Genomic DNA, 24,077 nt, shown 5'->3' on the forward strand with positions numbered 1-24,077 from the left:
CTTTGACTGGTATTTACATTTCAGAGGGCTCCTTGATGAGTTATGGGGGATTTTTGTTATTGTTTTTAGCGGTTAGGGTGCTATGTCTTTTTCATATTGCTGCATTTAATAAATGATACATGTTTTTACACAAGCAGTTCGACTGATTGCTTTTTGAGGAGGTTGTGGTGGTTTCATATCTAGTTTGTTACCTGGGCAACACAGAAGGCGGTGCGGTTCTAGTTTAGGTTCATTCTTTCTTTTTAGCCTTCAATAAATGAGTCCTAATGAATTCCTTCTCTGCCCCTCTCTCCTTATCTAGTTTTTTTTATATTTGTTCTTCTACCATTCACTTGTTATCGTATTCAAATTCCTTTAAATAACTTCCCCACTTCATAACCTGGAAATTCTTAGAAATTAGACATGTTTCAATTGCTATCCTTACACTTTAATCTGTAAAGGGAGACAATTTACCTCAAGGGTGGACAAATCCCCAGGAGCCAGGTAGCCAATGCTCCATAAAAAAAACTAGAGCTGGCGCCCAACTTTTGAGATTTTCTCTAGTTGATGTCAATGGAGCTGGCTCCTAAAAAATCCTGCTGGCTCCTGGATTAAACAGAATAGCTCCTGAATTCCATATTAATATGTCCACCGTGACTTACTTTTTTATAAATGTGGACTTACATAAATTATGGACATAAAAAAGCACAACATTCAGAACACATAATTTCATCTGTTCTGCAAAACAACTGAGACAATGTTGTGAATAATGTTGCCAACAGAAAATGATGAAAACACATATGGACAATAGCAGAGTTCTGTCCTGTGATGCAATTTTTTCCTCAATTTTTTCTTAAAGCTGAACCATAAAAGACACAAATGAATGCAGCTATGCAGGGGTGGGAGGGGGCGTAACGGTGCATTGAGGTCAATGGCACTGCAGCCAGCAGTGCGATCGCCCACATCAGAACGCATGGCACATCAGTGCCTGCGTTCCGGTCCAGTGTGATCTGCAAAAATGCTGCAAGCACTATTCTGGTCTGGACATGGTGTGAACAAGCCCTAAGGCCTCGTTCACACCTGAACGTTTTGTAGCGAGTTCTACGCTCGACGAACGCTCTACAAAACGCTCAAACATCTAAATCCCATTGTATTCAATGGGTCTGGTTCACACCTTGCCGTATTTCAGCCCGTCCCTAACGCGCTACAAAACGGCCCACACCTGAAAAGGTACATGTACTACTTTGGGCCGTTTTTGTTGTGCGTTTCCATTGGGATACAGCCAAGTAGCCCTCGGAAACGCGCGTTTGTCGCGCAATTTTTTCCCCGCGAATCGTGGTAAAAAAAACGCGCGACAGACGCGCATATGCAATACGCCAGGCCTAAAGAGGAACTTCACCCTTATCTTCAAATGACAACAAAGGCACCTTTCGAAATGTTTAGTGATGGCAATCTACAAACAGATACTTCTAGATCAGGGGTGAGCAAACTCCAGCCCTGGAGCTGTGGTGAAATCCCATCATGCATCTGTCTCTGGGAGTCATGCCTATGGCTGTGAAAATCTTGCAATGCCTCATGGGATTTGCAGCTCCCCAACAGCTGGAGGGCCAGAGTTTATTATTCTTTGCATATGTTATTTCTACTTTTCTGCTCCATTCTTCTGACAGTGGCCATTTTTACTAAGGTCAGATTAATCAATCTGCCTTTACTTCCTGGAACTCTGGCACATGTGACTAAGTACTGCATCTCAGGGGGGATAAAAATGCCTTTCCTTGAGATCTTGTGAATCATCACTAATGCATAAAAGGACCAGGAAGTGGGAAAACTGTAATAAGTTAACTAAAAATATGTTTAATACCTAATAAGTGTAAGATAATTTAATATCAGCATGCAGTGCTGGAAGTGGTATTATTCATCCATCTGTACTGACAAACTGGACTGGATAGACATAAATACAAATATAAACCAATTCCCATATACATTCACCGGCCACTTTATTAGGTTCACCTGTTCAATTGCTTGGTAACACAAATTGCTAAATCAGCCAATCACATGGCAGCAACTCAATGCATTTAGGCATCTAGACATGGTGAAGATGACTGAAATTCAAACCTAGCATCAGAATGGGGAAGAAATGTGATTTAAGTGACTTTGAACGTGGCATGGTTGTTGGTGCCAGACGGGCTGTTCTGAGTATTTCAAAAACTGCTGATCTACTGGGATTTTCTCGCACAACCATCTCTAGGTTTTACAGAGAATGGTCTGAAAAAGAGAAAATATCCAGTGAGCGGCAGTTGTGTGGACGAAAATACTTTGATGTCAGAGGAGAATGGGCAGATTGGTTCGAGATGATAGAAAGGCAACAGTAACTCAAATAACCACTCGTTACATCGGAGGTATGCAGACTACCATCTCTGAACACACAACACATTGAACCTTGAATCAGATGGGCTACAGCAACAGAAGACCACACCGGGTGCAACTCCTAACAGGAAACGGAGGCTATAATTCACACAGGCTCACCAAAATTTGACAATAGAAGATAGTAAAAATGTGGCCTGGTCTGAGGAGTCTCGATTTCAGCTGCAATATTTATATGGCGGGGTCAGAATTTGGCATAAACAAAATGAAAGCATGGATGGAGGGTGGTGGTGTAATGGTGTGGGGGATATTTTTTTGGCACACTTTGGGCCCGTGATGCTATCATGTCAATATGGACCAAAAACTCTGAGGAATGTTTCCAATACCTTGTCGAATCTATGCCACGAAGAATTAAGACCGTTCTGAAGGCAAAAGGGGGTCCAACCCAGTACTAGCAAGGTGTACCTAATAAAGTGGCCGGTGAGTGTACATTTATTATCTGTACATTTAGCTGTTAAAGTTCAACTTTAAATAAACTGTGTTCACACAGGCAAAACAAGCAGGTGATGCTCTAAGCTCCTTTTCATATATTTCCCAGCATATTCTTATCTACATTGCTAAAATAAATGTTGTTTATCAAGCTCAACAGCTCAAGCTGCAATTTACAGGCAGAGCAGTGGCACATGGATCACACACAGGCTGGAGGCTTTGCTCACAAAAATGAAAACATCTTTCGGTTTCATACTGTAATTGAAGCTTTTTAGCCTAGCATTGACATGCTTAAATTGAACAATGGTCATGATTTTAAAGTCTTTCATAGGAATGAGGTTTCCTTATTTAAACGTTTGTTATTGAAGCATTAATAGTCCAACGCTGACTAATGCTACTCCTATTTTGCATAATGCTAGATTAACACATTCATTAGGTCCGTGTCACAATATTTTCCAACCCTTTGCATTCCGCCTTTCACAATTGCTCTTGAGAAACGGGATTCTTCCAGCACAAAATGAAAGGCATACAAGTGCTCATTATTTATAAATTTGCAGCAGGGATCAACGGAACTAATTACATGGCTTTTTTTCCTACAAAAGACTGATGATTTCTCAGTGTTCATTAGTACCACTATAAAAAATACAAACCTTCCTTTTGTTGGGCCGCACTTAATCAATTATTTGAGAACATTTTCTACCGGCTTGCCTACATGGAACAGATTGGGTAGCAATACTATTACCTGTGAGACAAATGAGTGCACTCTAACGTCTTATCGGTCATATGTTGCCTACAGCAAATTCAACATTATTTATTAGCAGGGCTTGAAAAATTTGATGGTGTCTCACCAGTCAAAAATTTCACCAGTCAGCATGACCGGACTATAGCCTTGCAATTTATGTTAAAAAATTTTGGGGACAGATAGAGCTTTCTTTTGGAGGTATATAATCACCACGGGGGGGGGGTTCTTTTTTTTTTTTACTGTATAATGAAAAAAGTACCATAAATGTAATAGAAAAGAAAAAAAAATTTCCCTACGTTGTTACAAAACATTTATTCTTACCCATATTTTTAGTAAAACATAAAAGACGGGATCACGTCGGATAAATAGACACCAAACATGTCCAGCCTTAAAATTGCGTGCGCCAGCAAAATCGCAAAAAACGCTAAGAAGCCCCCTATGTGATAGCCAATTTACATGACAGGTCCTCTTTATGGAGACATCAGGGGTCTCCAAGACTGTCTGCTAGGGACCCCCAGAGAAACTGATGAAGCAGAGATCTGCTTCATCAGCTTCTGTAGCTGGAGAGTGACACTGAATGCAGGAAGTGATGTAATATACATCACTTCCTGCATTCGGGGACTGAGAGGAGATCAAAGGGAGTTCGTATACTTAACTCCCTTTGATCTCCTGTCACAGAGCCGTGCCGGTCCCGGCCGCATCGGATCTCGGGACCGACAACGGCAGTGACAGCTGCTAATACAAGCGATCGAGCGTCTCTAGAGACGCTCGATCGCTTGAATGTAGAGCTCCCGGCCGGCCGTATAATTACAACGGCCGGCCAGGAAGCTGCTCGTCGGGCTCCACCGTCCTCTTTTTCAAGCCCGGTTTATTAGTATATATTTCATTATCAACGCTGATTAGATCATTTAAAACTTAAAAGATGTGGGTAATGCTGGAGGCTTAGGGGGAACTGTTTAATCCCACTAGTTAGCACCTCCTTTAACAACCACGGACCAGAGCTCCTTTTGGGGCCCCATTAACAGTTATATTTGTATTAACGCACACATTTTTGTGCATCAGGGTTTTAAATAGGCTGGTAGTGCACCTCAATGTACAAAAAAAAGAAAAAAAAAAAAACACACTTGCAGAATTTTTGGCAATGCACTACAATGTACAGTATATACGTTGTGGTCCACTGTAGAACAGGTGCATTGGCAGCTACTATATGTTACAGCTGGCCATACACTATTGGTTTTTTTTCTCTGCCACCCACACTAACAGCATGGATAAGGACCAGGCTATTGTATTCTGACTATGGCAGATGTTTCACTGTGAGAATACCCAAACAGTGACTGCAGTCCCTGTAAAGGTGCCCATCCACCTTCCAATTATCAGACGATTTTCAGCCACGATCGCGTTTTCGTCCGAAAATCGCCCAGTTGATGGGATGTGCACAACCGCATTTACTGTACAACTGGCCAATTTTTTGTCTTTCCAGCAGCCTAGAACATTTGTCAAGTTGGACGAAAATCGACGATTAGTGGCATTTTCATACAACAAAAATCGCACAATGAAAACTACACATGCGAAAGAAAATTTGGTCTTTCGATCGATGAAAATAGGCCAGTTAATGCTGCTGACGAACAATAATCGCAAACTACATTGGTCTGTGCATGATGGGCTGTTGGAATGAAAATTGAACGAGGGTGCGATGTCGGGACAAAACATTGTACAATTGTTGTAAGGAGTATGGCCACCTTAAGGCTGAGATTTTTCAGACACCTCTGAGAAAAAAAGTAAATAAAAAAAAAAAAAGAAGGGGGGCGGGGGCTGTCCCGATCGGATCACATACTGGTAAAATTTCGTCCCAGTCAGCAGCCAAAGTTCAGCCAGCTTTAGGGTGCCATTCTAAATGAATCCCCCCCTTTCACATTAGAGTCCCCATTTCAGATTCCTTCCTTTGGCAGCACCATGAAAAAGGATGAAGCTGTGCAAACGTTTTAACCCTTTCGCTGCCAAGCTCTCTTGAATGCTTTACAGCTCAGCTGGCCACGCCATTTTTGCAATTTTTCCCATTGATTTGACTTTCTACTGCTGCATTGCTAGCGTTTGTAAAAGAACCCCCCCCCCCAACCATATATTTTCTGAAAGCACATGCCTAGTAGAATAAAAAAAGATGGTGCTAATAAATTTGTAGGCCCTGCGATAATTGTCCAAATGTTTCTCAAATCAATATTAAACCGATAAAAGTCATCAATTCAATTGATAAAGCACACTATAATCATTATCAGTGCACAGAAAAAAAAAATTCCGACTAAATCTAAAAGATAAAAAAAACAAAACTATATTGAGTTAATAAGAAATATTAGTAAATTTTAAATTGCGCCTTCTTGCGAAACAGTTAAAAAAATGGAGAAACGCAAAACTGTAAATAAGCGTGTAAATACGCGTGTTAAAAATAGGGATGCACCGATAATTTTCGAGTATAGCATTATACTTGGCATTTTCATGAGAACTACCAGGGCTGCAGCGGTTGCAGCTGGGACCTAGCTCTAGCGCTCCACCACTGTCCTGAAATCATTAGTTTGTATGGTTTTAGAAAAACTGTCACATGACAATAAACAAAAATGTATCAGTACTCACACTTGTAAGTACTCGGACAAGTATCAGTACTTGTACTCGCAAAACTGGCATCGGTGCATCCCTTTATTTATAGTTATAAAAACAAAATCATACATTAAAACAGAGATCACAGGAGCTCCATGTGCTCCTTACAAATGACAGCTGTCTCCTAACTTTTGAATTTTTCTCTAGTCTAGTCTTGGAGCTGGAAAAGTAGCTGTTCTTGTACAGAGTACTGTACTTGGTATCAGTGCATCCCTAGTTAAAAATCGTTTTTGCTCTGTGTTGGTGTTTCTGTTGTGATAAAATGATACAGGCGTACATTTAATTGCAACACAGTGTATCACAAGGCATGGCAATGTGTCACAATGCTTTGCCATGCATTGCCACAGTTACATTAATGTTATTTTAAAAGAAAAAAGCACTGTGATGCACTCTAACAACGTACTGCAGTGCATGTGCATGGCATACACCACAATATGGTGCACCTGTATGTTGTGTGTGTGTGTGGGGGGGGGGGGGGGGGTTTGTTTTTTTTTTTTTTTACACATGGTACTGTGTGTCCCCAGTTATTTACAAACATTTGGAGTGATCGGATGATCTCTCCAGTGTTTCTCTGCAAACAGAGGATCGCTAAATATCGCTGCTAATTACCCATCCTTCGCTCGTCCACGCACACAGCCGCTGTCATCCTGAAACTGAGGATGACAGCGGCTCCTCTCTCCGACCCCCCCCCCCCCCACCGGCCATTTCTCCTCGGATCCTCACTGCCTCAGCCCATACAAGCGGGGAAGAGCAGTGGAGATCCAGGCAGGCAGGGAGAAGATGCTGCAGATGCGCCTGGAATTTTTGTTAATGTTTGTCAGCCGCTGATGAAAGCTATTAATTTAAAGGGGACCGCCAGGGGAACCGTTCTACTATAAGTTCATGGTCGCTAATCCGAACATGAGCTTATAGTAGAACGGCAAATGTCACCGACGTAAAGCATACAGATGTGGCAGGCTGGGAACATTTTTGTTCCGTCCCATGGCTTGCGTCGGTGGCAGGTAAAGGGTTAAACCAGCTCTGAGGAAGCCAGAAGGCACTCCAGGGTGAGAAAGGCTGATCTAGATTACAGGCAACACCAACCACTGAGTAGTGCGCATGTGCAGGTTGAACATTTCCACCTCTTCTTATTGTTGGCATGAGATCAACTTTTGCAATTTCACCCAGAAGTACATAAGAGAACCCCATAATGGATTAAAAAATAAATAAAAGGGTAGTTTGAAAACAGTGAGGACTTTTCTATTTAAAAAAAAAAGTTACCGTATAGCATTATAGGTTTACAAACGGATTAACATTTTTAAATGGAGAAGCTCTTTAAGGGGAACAGCTTTATCCCTGCCTTACATGCAAATTAAATTACAATGCCATGGGTATTGTTACATAAATATTCTAAGCAATGTGATTTATTAGCAAGGTTCATTTCAATTTTCTCTCTTATCATCACTCTTGACATATTCGAAGTAAAACACCAGCTGGCCATAATTGCTTTGATAATTCGACAATGTATTATTCCTGGTGGTCTAAAAACAAAACCAAAAAAAATGGGTGTGAATGTTACAAAATGCAAATGAATAAAAGCTCATGGCTGCAACAGCAGAAAATTAAAAAATGATCAGCCTCAGCCGGCTTCCCCCTATTTAGTCGAAAACTGGCCATACACCTTACAAATATCGTTCAATTTTCTTTGTACAGTCATCACACCCTCGTTCAATTTCCGCACAAATAGCCCATCCTACACGACCAATGTAGATTTCAATAATCGTTTGTCAGCAATACCAAATGGACGAATTTCGACAATCGTCAGAACAGATTTACGTTTTCGCATGTGCAGTGTTCATGTTGCGATTTTTGTTCTACGAAAACATCACTAATCCATCATTTTTTGTACGATTCGAAAAAAAAGTTTTCTAGTCTGCCTGTTCAACCAAATTTGGCCAGTTATACAGTAATTGCAATGGTGCACTTCCCATCAACTGGCTGATTATCGTAGGAAAAACGGATCACATTAGTTTATCGAACGATAATTGTAAGGTGTATGGGCACCTTAAGGCAGGGTTCACACCTGGGCGTACTATAAGCGCGTTTTTTCAGCTAATTTTTTCATTCAGTTTTTATACCTCCCTGGCGATATGATTTTTTTTTCTGGGTTTTTGTTTTTTTTAACTTTTCAAACATCCTGCCGGTTCCGCCCCCCTGCGAAGCGGACGCTTGCAAAGGACAGAACCAGGAAGACGGCAGCGGCCGGAGGACACAATGGGGCTCGCGGACAAGGTAAGACCTACGCTGTATTCCAGAGTGTGGCTCGGGGTTACCGCTTTGTTAACCACGAGCCACACTCGGAAATACCAATGGATACGCTCTGAAATACGCCCCAAAGAAGCTCCAGTACTAGTTTGGCCGTAGGGCGTTTTTCAGCGCGTTTCCACGGGCTGAAATACGCCCAGGTGGGAACCATGCCAATAGGAAATCATGGGATTTCACTTGCTGAGCGTTTTTCAGCACTTCAAGGTGTGAACCCAGCCTAAGTGATTAAGAAGCTGTAAAGCTACCTCATCACTTACATAGCAAGAAAGTGTGCACTGCACCCCCCACAACCCCTGTTCCTTCTGCTTCCGATAGTCAGCATTCACCTGGCTCTATCCCCCTGCTGAGCAATGGAAGAGCGTGGTGTGTTTTGTGCTTTCTGTGAGTTAGTGTTGTCATCCTAGGACTGTTATTAGCAGGTGAAAATAAAAGGGGAAAAAGAAAACTGTTGCAGCCACCACATCCAAAAGATTGGTAAGCTGCAATATGTTACATTTAGCATTTTATGGAGATGTATTAACCCCACTCAACGTTTTACCGGCCCCCCCCCCCCCCCCACCCCTGACCCACCACACTTTTTCCCCCCCCCCCCCCCCCCCCCCCAAGGTGAATTCCTGTTGCTTTCTATAAAAACACAGCTATTAGGACATTTTAATACATAAGGATTTAAATCAATTGCTATTAATGCTGTAAGCACAGGTTTGCCCATGCAAAGGGCACATAGGCACAAACAAAAGGAAAAAAAAAAGAACAGCTGTTAACAGTACCATAGCAAACTGTTCAGATGTCCAAGAAAGAACAATGCAGAAGTTCACAAAAGTGGATTGACTGATAGTTATTCATTTGTGATATATTTCCTGATTCTTTAATATGCTTTACATTTTTCCAGAAAGTAACATTGCTTCTCATCATATGCTCAGTTTAAATTGCCCAGTTTTTTGCATAAACAAGAATATAAATACGTCTTTCTTAATCCCTTTAAGTGGGTTGTGATGCTGAAGGCTGTTAGGAGGGACTGCCGATTATGTGATGACTGATTGGCTGCACAGTGATTATGTAATCGGAAAGCCCATCCGTAGCTGACCATGAACAGTCGATGAGAGCTTGGTCAAGCTCAGGAGGCACCGATTGAGCACCCCCGCCCCCCCCCACAAAAAAAAACACCCCCCACCCCCCCCCCCAGAATAACACAGTGACACATATATGCAGAAGCTTAGTGTTAAGGCCCACTTTTAGGATGCCACGTATATGTGTGAGGCCGGCAGGAAGTGGTTAAACTATAACTGTGTAGGGTTGCTTCTAAAAAGTTTTATTGCTCTGTCAACTGCCTGACCTCACACACTTTCCCCAGCTTCTAAATGTGCAGTGTGTGAGTTCAGGTGGTTGGCAAGGCAACACTGGCAGACTTTAGATGACCTTTCAACCCCGACTCAAGATGAACTTATACCAGACACAGGAAAAGTCAATATAGTTAAATAAAGATGCCAATACAAATCTTTGATAAGTTAGCCTGCACTTTCATGATCATTGACTGAATTCTCAGATCCTTATGTAGCCCAAACATGATTGAGGCTACATAACAGGGCTACAGAACCCTGTAAAAGTAGGACTTTTACATGGTTATTCACTAAATGGTGAAGAGTTTGGAGAAGGCAGGATAAGGGAACAATCTAGGACAATATAGCTGAACTGGAGGGAAAGTGAGCTGAATTGGAGAATCTTTCCAGTTCAGCTATGTTGTCCTAGATCAGCGGTTCTCAACATGTGGGTCGGGACCCCCTCGGGGGTCGATAACAATTTGCCAGGGGTCGCCGGGAGTCAGTGGCGTAACAACGGGGGGCCGCCGGGTAGCGATAAGCGGGCTGGCCGGGAGGAGCACAATATTGAAACAGGCAGACCCAGCGGTAATCATGTAGTTGAGTGGACCGGGCTCCGGCTTTTGCTGTAATGATCTCAGCTCCGCCCCCTGTGCTGACTTCGGTGCCGCTCATTCTACACTGTCTCCAGCTGCCCCCCTCCCCTTGTGCCTTCTCTGGAGCCTCACACTGCCTCCTCGGGGCCACTCTCTGCACTGTGGGAGGAGCCGTGTTCTCTCCTCTCTGTCCTCACTGCCTCCTGGTCCCGAGCTGCAGGTACTAGTGTGTGTGTGTGTGTCATTGTATGTGTCACTGTGTTTGTCAGTGTGTCATTGTATGTGTGTGTCATTGTATGTGTGTGTGTCACTGTATTTATCAGTGTGTCATTGAATGTGTGTGTGTGTGTGTCTGTCCCTGTGAGCTTGTAAGCTTCATCAAGTCCTAGTGCCCAATTCCTATGTTTCTGTGTCCTGTGCATTGTGTGACGTGTTGTATATCACTGATAGATATACTGTATATTGTATATAATAATCCAGGTCAATAAAAGAGAGAGAACTTTCCTGTGGAAGGTTTCTACACTGTCAGTACACAATCAGGCATCACCGCCCTCCCCAATGGTGGATTTCCGGCACCTAATCCTGGCCACATAAATTTTATTTAGGAATAATAACACTTTGATATGGAGGGGAAGTGTACAAGGACAATGAGGGCATGCTCGGACCTGTAGTTCCCAGGGTGATATGTGGTGTACAGGGATAATGAGGGCATGATGGGACTTGTAGATGTACAGCCTCCGCATATCACCTGGGGAACTACAAGTCCCAGCATGCCTTCATTGTCCCTGCACCCCCCACACACATCACACAGGGAACTACAAATCCCAGCATTCAGTGGCGTCACAAGGGGGTGCAGCCCGCACCCGGATGCCACCAGTGGAGGCGGTGACACCAATATGACTGACAGTCATTTTGGTGTCACCCCCTCTAATAATAAATAATAATAATAATTTTTTTCTAAAAGAAAACATAAACCTTTTATTATCATTATTATTAATAATAAAAGCCGACACCCTCGGCTTGTGTTATATGGTTTGCCATTTTAGCTGTTACAGCAGTGGTTCTCAAGCTGTGGGTCGCTGTGTGATTTCTGCTGTGCTAGGTGAGAGTCCTCCTCAGCCCTCTCCTAGCGCAGCAGTGTCAGTTCTCCCGCCACGCCGCCAGATGTCGCTGCAGCAGCCGCGTCAACCCTAAATTTTACCGTTGGGGGTCACCACAACTTGGCAAATGTTACCAAGGGGTCCCGGCCCCTTGGTAACAGGTTGAGAACCACTGGCCTAGATTGTTCACTTCTCCTGTCTTCTCCAAACTCTTCACCCTTTTGTGAATAACCCTGTTAAAGTTGTAAAAATATATCCAGTTCTATTCACTTAATTTCCCTTTTAAATCAATTTCATGTTGGTAGTTATTCCTTCTTTAAAATTTATTTTTTCTTACTGTTGTCCTAACAAGCTCAGTTATCCTCAATTTAAGTGGCTCTATAATTAAAAGAACTGTCTTAGATGCAGACTTATCTGCAATAAACTGATCCAGCATTGCCCGGAGTGCAGGCAAATCTTTTTTGCTTAAATGCTCACTCACCGTTTTGTATTAAGAAACAAGAGGAGACCATAGAACCCTACCCTTCTCCTATTGTCCATATCTTAGAGGGGCATAGTTCTGTAGTGCTCAGAGAACATTGTTGATGATAGTCACCACAAAAGCACAGGAAGTTATCGGCTCACAAGATTTCTAACAAGATCAACGGGTATTTTTGAACTTATTAAACAGATATAACAAAATGCTTTTACAGGTATAATTAACAGAAAAGGGCCAAAATAAAAGTTCATTCTTAGAGTTTAGATATGCTTTAAAGTAGTATTAAATGCTCCAAGTTTTTTTAAAGGAATGCATTCTGATCAGACAGACATTGTTTACAGCATAAGTGTGCCCAACATTTTTTTATTTTTTACTCTTCAATGCCGCCGGTTTCAGATGCCTCTGCGCCACTTTCCCGAACTTCCAGGTCGGGTAGTGTGCACATTGAGTATGTGACAGGAAAAAGTCACAATGGGCATCGCAGGCTCCAGATACTGCCAATCAATTTGCTAGGAAGGGGAAGGTAGGGGGGTGGCTCTCTGGGCTGTTTGTGTTGACGCATGCATGCATGCATGCATGCAAGGGTGGCTAAATGGGACTCTCCAAGGTGACGTAGCCACCACAAAACAGGAACTAGAGTAGAGAGCATTTTGACAAATGGAATGCACAGCAACCACATGCTGGGAAAGAAAACCACACAGCAAACATGGTGCTCATGGAGGTCTGCTGCACTATATTTTTTTTTTACATGCCAAGGTTTAATAACATTTTAAGAACAGAACACTTTATATTGTGGAGAATGTGTGGAGTTTTCTACCAAAACATTATGATGTCCTTTTTATGTAGTAGATGAATGTTATGCGTGACCCAAGCCCTATTCTCATCCAAAATGTCTTGGTATATTTTTTCTTTTAACATATGGCACCAAATTTTACATATTGTGCTGAATCTTTAACAATATTGGAAGACACTTATAACTTATATATACTTAAACATGCACACAAAAGGGAAAGGCTTAGCAAACTGTGTACAATTCAATAAAGTCATTGTAAAGTGTCTAAACTCCATTTAGCTAAAACAAGAGGATGTGTGAAATCCAATATCTTTCTCTGAGTTTTAGAGTTAATATTATTACATAACTGGAATGTTTCTGTTCTTGCACATAGGGCAACAAGTTCTGAAAAACGCTATCAAGCAAGGATTATATAAAATATTAATTAATGGAAAAAATTGCGCAACCAAATTATATTTCCCACTACAATATCTCAAGAGGTCAAAGAAGGAGTATGAACATTCATATTTATAGAACAGGAGACTACACCAAGCAACCTATGAGAACTGATGTGACCTAGCAGTGTCCTTACTTTCTTTTCATCCTGAGAATGGTACATCCCTGTTGATTGAGCCATAGCGGTCCCCTGCTCCTGAAACCTACACGTAGCACACAGGAACAGGCACTTTTCCGCTGACCTAATATTTAGAAGGCAAACAGAGAGAACTTTCAGCACAGTACTGGACAGACCCTCTTGTTGGACTGATATTTCCACAATATGAAGCATTTAGAACCAGGCGACCTAGCAGGCTCTAGATGAGTACCGCTACTACAGGTTTTTTTACAAGGTCCTGCTAGATAAGTACTTTCTGTATTGGTGTGATTGTTGCCCTGCCAGTCAGTGACTGAAAAAACAGTTATTCTGTGTAGCACACTGTACTACTTTTAATACAGGCTTCGTAGACTCAAGTATACACTGAGTGGCCAGATTATTATGACCACCCCATCAGTACTTCGTTGGGCCACGAGATGACTCGAGATGACTTCGTTGGGCCGCCTCGTGACAAAAAATTCACTTCTACCGTCGTGGTAAACAACCTGCTTCCCTATTTATTACGGTGCCCATATACTGCACGATTCTCGTACAAGAATCGCGGGAGATCCCGCGATGGTATGATAATCGTGCAGTGTATGGAAGGCGTGCGACCGTTTCTACTGTACGGTCGCACGTCTTCCATCGAACAAACAGGCTGGAAAACCGGCCGGGAATCGTACGATTCTCGGCGAGATAGTGGCCTGCTTGTTCGACAACTGCCGAACAGGCACACTGTCCATTTGCAGTCATCGCAAGTACCATCTGCCTGTCCAAGATGGGCAGATTGTACGTTTTTTTTAAGTACTTTACAACCCTCGCAAGACAAAAGTCTTGCGAGGGTTGTAAAGTGTATGGCCACCTTTCTGGTGTGGCCCTCTAGCAACTTCAGTGTGAAATTATAGCTAATTATAGCTAATTTGCCTACAAACGTCAGGTGGCCGTAATAATCTGGTCACCAGATCAATAATCTGGTGTATATGGCCTCAAATATCTACATAGACATACAATATGCAATCCTTTTTTATTGTGATTGGTAATCAGGATTTCATGGACACTTAGAGGTCATGTAGTAAACAAAAGACAAAAAAGTGAAAATTGCACTGATCTATTGCAACCAGGAACTCATCTTTCAAGGACTAGACTAAAATCTGGTTGGTTGAAAGTAGGGGACAAAAGGTAGCAGAAGGTTTGGGACAAGGGTGAACAAATTATAATTGAGATCAGGAGCCCGTCTGCCCAGTCCAGGAGCCAGCAAGATTTTTTTCAGACGCCAGATCCATTGACAACTACTAGAGAAAAATCAATAAAGAGAATGGAAGGCCTGAGTTACGAAGATCGCCTCCAGAAATTAAATGTATTCTCCTTAGAAAAGAGGAGCTTAAGAGGGGACCTAATTGCAATTTTCAAAATCATTAAATGGGGACCACAATGTTCGGAATAAGTTGTTTACACCGAGAACTCTATTAATGACACAAGGACAAGAGGTTAGAAGAGAGGCGGTTTAATCTCAGACTTTACAAGGGGTTTTTACTGTGCGAGTAGTAAAAATATGGAATCCCCTTTCGCACTTAGTAGTATCCACTGATAGAGGAGTTTCTTAGTTCACTACACATACAAGGGTATGGGAAATACAAGAGCCAAATATTTACACACACACACACACACACACACACACACACACACACACACACACACGTAGGTTGAACTGGATGGACCTGTGTCTTCATTCAATCTTACCTACTATGTTACTATGAAGATGCGTGGCCATGGATGTCCCCAGTGGCGTCACAAGGGGGGTATGGCTGTACCATTCCAGGGGTGACACCAAAGTGACTGACAGTCATTTTGGTGTCACCCCTTCTAAAAAGTCAGGCACTCGGTCATGGACCCGGCCTCGGATGCCCCTGGTTGTCCCTACAGTCAGTAAAATACATCAAAAGTAACAGAACACAGTTGAAGCTACTCAAATAAAAAAGCATCTGGTGTGAGCAAAACCTTGTTCTTAGTGACTTAATTTAAGAGTATAGCAACATGTCACATGTTGGAGATCTCTGTCTATCTTTCTTTACAATTTCATCATCAGGATAAAATAAAATAGGTTGAAAAGTTAAAAGTTACAAGTAAATATAAGTATAAGTTAAAATAGCCAATACATAAAACATGCGATGCTGTAGTTATTTAGCTCTAATTCACACCTGAACATTTTGTAGCTTGAAGCTCCAAAACTCGTTTAACAACCAAAATCCCATGCTTTTAAATTGTGCCCATTTACATATGAGAGTTCAGATGCCTGTAGCTTGACACCAGAGGCCCCGTTTATAGCATTTGCAGCCATTTTTCAGGCTTTTTAAAAAGTGTTTTTGAGTGTAATCAGGTGTCTTTAAGCGTGTCGTTAAAGTGTTTTTTAGGCATTCAGCTTCAGACAATTTTCCATTTGGGCCCAAATGTAAAGTAGTAGCATCTGTGACATCATGCAAAAACGCCCCCAAAAAACACTTGCGACACGTGTTTTAAAGTGTTACTATTGAAGTCCATGGGGACAAAAGCGCTCAAATCTGCCTAAAAAGAAGCTTGTGTACTTTCTCAAGCTACAGCCATTTTGCTACAAGCGACAGAATGCTCAGGTGTGAACAGGGGCCATTGAAAACAATAGGATTTCTTGTGTTGAGCATTTTGTAGCTTCAAGGTACAAAATGCCAAGGTGTGAATAGGGTCTGAAGCTCAAAAAGGTACCCAAACTACTTTTGAAGCAAAAAGCAATAGCGCGTTTTGGCACCATAGACTTCAATAGAAGCACCTGAAAAACGCCTCAAAATTAGCATTTTTCAAGGTTAAACAACCATCTCTTTCTACTTATACCTAGTTTTCCATTGGCCAAAACAAAAATGCTCAAACCGAAATACCCAAATAAAAACAATGCAAAAATCACCTGTACACGCTCTGGTAAAAATGCAGCTTTAGTCCTGATTCTGTAAAGGAGCCAAAGTTGAACATTGTATTGAAAAAATCCTAGTGTTCAGGAGGTTAAAAACACCTTACAATACAAACCAATTACTAACAATAATAAAAATAATAATTTTTTTACAACATTATCTCAAAGCTATGACATCTTGATTAAATAGCAAGATTATTTACCAGGCTACAATGCATAATACCATTGACAGTTCGACTTCTGTAAATTGAATTTTGCTTTAACATGAACTGGTCACCACAGACAACAGACTATGGTGTAGAAAATAACATTACCTCAGACACCATAGGATATTAGTACATATTGTCCTGTTCTAATAATTCCTTGTTTGTCCCATCAGTCCATATGTACAACCTGCAGGTGCTGGTTTTCTTCAAAGTCATTCTCTGACAAAACCTCTCTGCATCTTGTAAAGCAAAGCTCCTCTATGGCCGAGAGGTGCCCACGCTGATTGGCAAATAAGTGTGGTCACATAGCCTAAAAACCACTCAGAAAATCCATTAAACTCTTTGTCTGTGGTTATCTCAAAAGCCAAAGGACAGAATTTCAAGTGAAAAATAAGCTTTTGTAAACAGAAGTGGGCAATAATGGAAAAAAAAAAAAAACCCTCAGTAAAAGAAAACAAAAAACACATTTACACACATACTGCCCGGCCAAAAAAAACGTCACCACCTGGATTTAGCTAAGCAAATAGGTAAGAGCCTTCAGTTGGTCAGGTCTAGGTTCAGCAACGTTATGCCCCCAAAAAATGAGGTCAGCTGCCTACCAGAGTATATTGAATGACCAGGTTTTTCAATGGATTTTTTCTTCCCTGAAGTGCCTTAACGTTTAGACGGCCAAAATGTCTGGGCATTCCTAATTTTAAGTACTAGAGGAGCAATTGATGTGGACACCCACAGGTCTTCACAAATATATATACACATACATACACACTGAGTGGCCAGATTATTATGACCACCTGACATTTGTAGGCAAATTAGCTATAATTTTGCGCTGAAGTTTCTAGAAGGCCAGACCATTATAAATAGGGAAGCAGGTTGTTTACCACGACAGTAAAAGTGATTTTTTTCTGAAGATATGGGTAAACAACGCGATTTAACAGCCTCTGAACGTGAGATGATTGTTGGCGCTCGGAGCCATGGAGCGAGTATCAGCAAAACAGCAGAATTCGTTAACTGTTCAAGAGGAGCTGTTGTTAAAGTGTTTAAAGACTGGACTGTCAGCCGAAAATCTGGGTCTGAACGTGCAAATTGTGTCCGTCAGCGACTAGTCAATGTTAGGTGCAGTGCAGTGTCAGATTCCTCGCATCACCTTTCAACATCTTGTGGAGTCACAAGGCGGCCCAACAAAGTCATCTTGTGGCCCAACGAAGTACTGATGGGGTGGTCATAATAATCTGGCCACTGTGTGTGTGTGTGTACGCACGCACACACACACACACAGTAGAGGTGCCCCTAAATGGAAATGTTAAAACTGAAACAAAAAAAATCGTCAGGCCGAAACCGAAAATGTTTTTTATTTTAATTTTTCAAATATTTTAGTTTTATTTATTTTTTTTATAAACTTTTTAATTTTATATTTGTATTTATTCATTTTTTACTTTACTTTTAGGCGTTTCGGGGAAGTATTTCCCTTTTAAAGTAGAAAAAGAGATTGAGTCCTCAATCTCTTTTTCTGTATCCCCTGTTATAAATGAACAGGAATCCTCTATGAGTGTTCCTGTTCATTGATAACATGGTATGTTTACTATAACCACAATCATGAATGAACAGGAGGTGATGTAGATCACTCCCATTCATTCATGATTGAGGATATAGTTAACATACCATGTCCTCAATTATCTACAAACACTCAGCGATCACTGAGGCTGGGTTCACATCTAGGCGTATCGAATATGCGCAATTCGCGGTAAAAAAACGTGCGACAAACGTGCGTTTTCGAGGGCTAGCTGGCTGTATCCCAATGGATACGCGTCGCAAATACGCCCCAAAGAAGCTCCTGTACTTTTGGCGTAGGGCGTTTTGCAGCGCGTTCCTAGGCGCTGTAAAACGCCCAGGTGGGAACCATGCCCATAGGCAATCATTGGTTTTCACATGTTGAGCGTTTTACAGGAGCGTAGGAACGTGCTGTAAAACGCCCAGGTGTGAACCAGGCCTGAGTGTTTGCACTTGCTCTCCTCTCTGACACGCTGTCACAGGAGGCTGATCGAGCGGTGCAGGGAGGAGAGCTCAGCCTCCTGTGACAGCACAGCCTGTCTCCGCCCACGCACCGCTGTGATAGGAGGCTGAGCAGTGTGGGAGGAGAGACACCGGCCGCTCACAGCGCTCTCCTCCTGCAGCGCTTGGCCAGCTATCACAGTTTCTCTCCTCCCCGCTGGGACACAGAGCAGCGCCCAGCGGGGAGGAAAGAAATCAGGGATGCGCCGATGTATCGGCAGGAAAATGGCACTTTCGGCATTATGCATCCTACATTATGCTACACACACACACACACACACACCACGTAATTCATACTTTTTATACCTCCAACAAGCAATTATACACTATAAGGACTGGTTATTGTTTTTACACAGTTTATACCTGTGTCTGCTACTATCCTTTCAAAAGTAAAAGTTATTTAAAAGAGTAGGCATTAGAAATTATTCCTGTCCGCTCACATGTATTAGGAATGGCATGACCGTGTATCACCAGGAGTGCTCTTCATGGGGCGGACCAAGGTTCTCTTTAAAGAGCAAATAAAGGTAATTGGTGCTGCTAAACAAATCCAAAAAAAAATAGGCAAACATGCTTAAAGGATACAGTAGCTGTACTTTTAGCATTATTATGCTTACTCCAAAATGTATTATGTCTACTCCAAAATTGAACCTTGCGATATCCGGGGCAAGATAGGGCCGCCGTACATAGTATTTGAGGTTGAATAAAGACATAAGTCCATTAAGTCCAACCTATTGCTGATGTTATTTCGTTTTTTTTAAGAGTACCTCTACCCCTGTATATTACGGTCTCTCATGGAAATCGTCCGACGGTTCGATCATCGGACGAAAACTTTCGTCCGATGATCGCAAGTGTATAGGCAGCCTAAGTCTTGGGAAAGGGGAGGTTGCCGGGAAGGGCAGGGTGAACATACAATGGATAATTTTACTAATAGCACAGTTTTCCTTAAAACAGAAAAAACACTTATCATCTGAGCTTTGACCAATTCAGTACAACTATCCTCTGTGAGGTGATTGATTTTGTTTCTGGAGTCTGTGCCATGTAACTTCCTCATTCTAGTCCTGCTTGATACATCAACAATCAGATTCAAACATTTAGAGTAGATTTTAATCTGGCTGCTGGCTATGAGGAGCCTTAGTTAATACATCAGGTTTTCTTTTAGTCCTGGTTCAGGAGTGTTTTGTAGCACTTTTTCTGCCCTAAAAAAATATGCCAAAAAAAAATCCCATTTATTTCTATGGCCCTGTTCACATCTGAGCATTTTGTCGCAATAAGCAAAACACATTTAGCTAGAAAAAGTACACAAGATTTTTTTTGGCATATTACAGCTCGCTTTAGCCCCATAGACTTAATAGGAAACACTTGAAAATGCACATTTGCTGTGCTTTTGTGCGTTTGCTCATTAACATCAATTAGCTACAATCTGCTTATAAAAACGCACGGCTTGATTTTTGCACATAAAACGCACACAGATACGTGCATAGAAATACAAAAAAACGCTGTCGCCTAGGTGTAAACCCAGCCTTCGGTATAGGCAACTTGGAGCCTAGAGTGGTTATGTCTGAGAACACCTCTGTTGCATCCCAAATAGGCAAGCAAAAAGGGTTCTCAGATCGACACAATCCAATAGAAGGTAGAGCAGTGAACAGGTACATTATAGAAATACCTGGAATAAACAGAGAACTAATGAGCAGGGAGGTTATATTTCCGACAAGCACCCCCAGGCTTCATTTCACTGAAGTGTACCATTAATTCTGGTACAAAACATAAAGCTTGGAAAGGAAACCTGTAATTAAAAAAAAAAAAAAAAATTATAGGGCTACCATGGCTGACTTTCTAAAATGCTAGTTCACTGGTTGTATCTGACTGCTATACTTTGAGTCACTGACCTATAACAAGCATACAACAAGGTTCCATCTTTACAATGCAGGCATCAAACAGTGCCTGGGCTTACATTTAGATGTTCTCTTCTGTAGACTGGTAGCTCTTGGCAATCTCTTAATACCTCTGGGAGTCTATGGATATCATGCAATGCCCCATGGAACTTGTAGTTCCAAAACAGGTGGAGTGCCAAGGTTGCCTACCCCCTGCCATGGGTCATTAAGTGAGATGGGGGAAAGGCCGGGGTCAGAAATCAACGCTACTGGAAGTGTCAAACATTGCAGATTATAGTAGCCCAAGAGTAGGGGTTCCTGCGCTGCAGAAATTATATGTACAGGCATCACTTGGTCCTGCATGGCAGTGCTGGAACCTGTTCAGTACCTATAGGGTACAGACACGGTCATTGGATGCTGCCTTTAGTTGCCTGTAAACACTAGATGGAGTCAGTCATTTATAGTACAACTATAGCATCAAAAACTACATTTTGTAGACTGTACAATCGGTATATTTTATTTATCAGTGTAGTGTTTATCAGTGTAGAAGTGCCCCCTTGCATTGGTGGTCAGTGTAGAAATGCCCCCTTAGATTGGTGGTCAGTGTAGAAATGCCCCCTTAGATTGGTGGTCAGTGTAGAAATGCCCCCTTAGATTGGTGGTCAGTGTAGAAATGCCCCCTTAGATTGGTGGTCAGTGTAGAAATGCCCCCTTAGATTGGTGGTCAGTGTAGAAATGCCCCCTTAGATTGGTGGTCAGTGTAGAAATGTCCCCTTAGATTGGTGGTCAGTGTAGAAGTGCCCCCTTGCATTTGGTTGTCAGTGTAGAAGTGCCCCCTTGCATTTGGTTGTCAGTGTAGAAGTGCCCTCTAGCATTGGTGGTCAGTGTAGATATGTCCCCTTAGATTGGTGGTCAATGTAGAAGTGCCCCCTTGCATTTGGTGGTCAGTGTAGGATATCAATGTGCCATTGCTCAAGGAACCACTAGCATCCTCAGCAGGAAACCTGGTTGAGAAAGGTTGGTTTAAGGTAACCATTGCAGTTCTGCTAGAACCATTCATGAGAATGTAGGATGTAAGGCTGCTGTACTATTGTTATATTCCAAGTTTAAGACTTTTTAGCAAAAAAAAAAAGAAAAAAAAAATCTACAAATGAACCTTTTCATTTGCAAGTCCTCTTTATTCTGTGTCTGCATGGTGACAGATGCTAGATTGGAAACTCCTTCGAGGGAAAGTACCGATCTGAACGATTCAGTGTTTTCTAGGCACTTCTAATGATTTTACGTCTTACCATTTATTTAAAAAAAAACAAAAAAAAAAACTTGGTTATGCAAAATTAAAAAAACATGGTAAGGTGTCAGTTGCTACCTTAGAAGGTGTCCTACATAAAAAGAGATAGGTCCCTAGGCTACGCTGCAAAGAGCCTCTCCATTGCCTATGTGGCGCTATGTCACGGAGACCCTACAACACATGCCGATCGCCTTATTCATACATCACAATGATGACCAGCCTACTGCCATGTGCTGGTGCTCATACAATTCAATTACAGCCTGCCCCTCCCCTCCAGTCTCAAGTCCAGCTCCTGACAGTAATCAGAGCAGAAACACAGCAGCCTGACAGGCAATCACAGAGCTGCTCAATGAAGTTTTGTATGTCTTCTGCTACCTGTCAAGCACCCCCCACACATACACACCCATGCCCCCAGGTAACTGGCCATTTTAGAGCCCCCCCACTTACAGTATAGTGAATGCAGATGGGATACATCACTGCTCCTGATTCGGATCTCCCCTGATTCTCCAATCCTACAGAGGTTGTTGGATTCCACTGCAGCACCTTGGATCTTGTGTGTTGTTATCTGTGCACTGTCCAGCAGCCCTGCAAGGGTTAGCTATTAGCATGAATAAACAGCAGATGCTGCATCCCACCCACAGCCTGGATACTCCTATGCATGTTCCCTGCTTAGGCCATCTGCTCCTCTGCCAGCCGGCCCTCTCCTGCAGCCCTTGACAAGGCAAGCCCACACCTTCCCTGGAAAGGTGCATGTACTCCACGGTGACATGATCGCTGCCCACAGCCTTAGACTTACCCACAGATCCCTGGATCGCCTCTGACTTGCCAATCACAGAGCCAGCTCACTACATCACAGGCTGAGGCGGCTGCAGCTTCCTGGCTGGAGGGCTGAGATGTTAGCAGGAGAATAGAGGGGAGCCCGGAGATTGAGTCTTCAGTGCAGCGGCTAGCAGCTCTAATTCCACCATCTTCCACCTCCTCCTCCTTTTCTTCTCCTTCTGCAGCCACCAGCAGCTCTTGCCTGGGAGCTCCTCCTTCCTCCCTGTGACATCAGTAACACACACAGCACAGCCTGACTCGGGCACTCCCAACCCTACACACAGGCAATGCTACCCAGCCTGAGAGCACAATAATGGAGCTTCTGTATCATCCACCCACTTCAAATGCTGCCCACTGTACACCCAGGGCTGCCCTCTCACCTGCCTCCAACTTTTCTTTTCACATCACTTGTATTCACATATCACCAGTAAATAAAGGTACCACACAAGGTGTCATTTTTATAGGCAAGCCATGGTAGAACAACAAATCCCATCATGCCTTTGCCTCTGGGAGTCATGCAGGTGGCTGTCAGAGTCTTGCAATGCCTCATGGGACTTGTGGTTCCACAACAGCTGGAGGGCTGCCTCTGATTTAGGCCCTATTCACACTTGAGCTGAGCGTGTTTGGGTGGTTTTTAAGCCTTTTTTTTAGTCTTGAGCATTTTATTTTTATTTTAAGCCAATGCGAAGCTAATTACTAAGCAATAAACACTTGAAAATGCGTGTTACATGTGTTTTTTCATGTTTTCCAAGTGTTTTTCAGGCATTGCCATTGAAGTCTATTGCGGACAAAACACCTGACTGCTCCAAAAGAAGGCCATGTACTTTCAGGTGTTTTGCTCCAGTGTGAGCAGGGGCCATTGAAAACAATGGGATTCCTCTTGTTGAGCCTTGTAGCGCATAGCAGTGACATTCCTATAATGAGGCAGCCTGATATGGTTCCCTCAGGCAGCAACTCTTTGGGGGGCAGCAGGTGTGTATGTGGGGTGGCACAGGTTGCTAAGAGCTAAACGCTCTTAGCAACCTGTGAGTTTCTGTTTGGCTTCCCACCTAGCTCACTGGCTCCACTGGTTGCCAGGAACTGAGCGGGACACTCTGGTTGGCGTCCCACCAAGCTTCTGGCAACCAATGACATCAGTGGGCTGGGGTGGGACGCCAGACAGTGCCACCCCTCCTGCCCACCCCCTGGAACGATCATCCACTGACAGCAATCCCCCTTGTGTAGGGACAGCCCTGGAGCTTTGGCATTCGAGCAACAAAACGGTCAGGTGTAAATGGGGGCTTATAGAATAGGTTTATAAGCATTGAAAAAGAAATGCAAACAACAACAGAATATCAGAACATTTAAGAAATGGGAGGGCAATATATCAAAACTGGAGCAGATAAAATCTGGAGCAGTTGCCCATGGCGACCAATCAACGGATAAAATCCCCCCGTGTGTATACTGAGGACAGGGCATCGCAACAGGCCCCGTTCACGCCTAGGTAATTTGTAGCACAGGGGCCTCTTGCACTGAACACAGGACAGAACAT

At 42.7% G+C, this 24,077-nt stretch overlaps 1 protein-coding gene across 1 annotated transcript in view; it reads right to left on the bottom strand.

Annotated features, from left to right (window-relative positions):
* The window catches only part of APBA1 (amyloid beta precursor protein binding family A member 1), a 116,236-nt gene extending 93,487 nt beyond the window's left edge, over positions 1 to 22,749 (bottom strand). The window contains exon 1 of the mRNA XM_018555658.1: positions 22,521 to 22,749. The gene's annotated coding sequence lies outside the window, so the exon portion shown is untranslated. The remainder of the gene's footprint in view (positions 1 to 22,520) is intronic.
* Between the last annotated feature and the right edge of the window lie 1,328 nt (positions 22,750 to 24,077).

The sequence above is a fragment of the Nanorana parkeri genome, unplaced genomic scaffold, assembly GCF_000935625.1.
Source record: "Nanorana parkeri isolate BGI_ZX_2015 unplaced genomic scaffold, ASM93562v1 scaffold206, whole genome shotgun sequence".
NCBI classification, from domain to species: domain Eukaryota; kingdom Metazoa; phylum Chordata; class Amphibia; order Anura; family Dicroglossidae; genus Nanorana; species Nanorana parkeri.